Source organism: Rhinolophus sinicus, linkage group LG02 (genome assembly GCF_036562045.2).
Source record: "Rhinolophus sinicus isolate RSC01 linkage group LG02, ASM3656204v1, whole genome shotgun sequence".
Taxonomy (NCBI): domain Eukaryota; kingdom Metazoa; phylum Chordata; class Mammalia; order Chiroptera; family Rhinolophidae; genus Rhinolophus; species Rhinolophus sinicus.
The window spans coordinates 68,440,326-68,441,516 of record NC_133752.1 but is presented as its reverse complement, the minus strand read 5'-3'; positions in this window follow the sequence as shown (position 1 = coordinate 68,441,516).

The window sequence follows — 1,191 nt, the reverse complement described above, 5'->3', positions numbered from 1 at the left end:
GTGAAGATCAAATAATCCAGGATGGATGATTGGCTGGAGAACATCCAGCCTGACCTGGATATGGACATTTCTCCTGTCTTGTCTTGTCTTTTGCTACAAATCATCCTGCAAGGAACAGGCAACGGCATCTTCAGTTCACACACATTTGAAGGATGGTGACTTCTGCATTATCCATGGTGAAATTCACAGCCAACAATCAATACGTATTTTCAGGCAAAGAACCATATCACTCATTTCTGTTATCGGAGAATCTCAGGCAGAAATAATATCTCTTGTGACTTGAATGCATAGCATTTTCAACGGTTGTGTTACTGTCGCTGAGAATAGAACTTTGTTCTGACTGGCATTAAGCTGCTGAAGTTTTCTGAACTGTCATTTTTGTTGGGGTATCAAGGACAAATGTGAGTTTTGGGGAGAAGGGAAGGGGAGTAGAGGGAAAGAAAAGTTGTCTGCAGGGAAATAGCTATTATTGTTAGCTTGTAGCTGCATGATTTGTTATCATTGACACTGAGTGTAATGTTGATTTAACTTTTGTATCGGGGTTATTGATTTTACAGTGAAATGCCAGACGCCAGCCATTGTCTAACAATGACCAGCACAATTAGAATTTCAGACCCAGCATGATGTAGAGGAAGAAAGGTTGCCAGAAGATAAATGATCTTATCCTGGCTCTTTGAAGAATTCACTGGGTAACAGATACTAGCCAAGTCACGTTACCTCTGTGGGCTTTGGATTTTGCATAATCTGGAGATAGATATGGAATACCTGACCTAAGGTGTCTTTTAGCTCTAAGAATCTTTGACTCTGTGATCGTGGTTGTGTTTTACTTTTCATTAACATCATAAACACATAAAAGGAGGCAGGTTTCCATTGAATGACATTAGGTTGTTTCCAACTCTTTGCTGTGACAAACCATACTTTAATGAATTTCATGATTGTACATATACATATTTCCATACTTGTGAGAGCATTTCTGGAAGAGTACATTTTTGGAAGTAGAATCGCTTGGACAAGAGTTATGCATATGGAAAAGAAAATTTTACAGATACTGGAAAGTTGCCTACCAAAAGCTGTATCAATTTATACTTTGTACCCATTAAAAAGCTTTTGGTGTCAGGTGATAGAAAAGTCAGCCCAAAGTGGAGTAAGAAAGTTTAATGGACCTTGTGCCAAAAGGTCCAGAGGGATCTA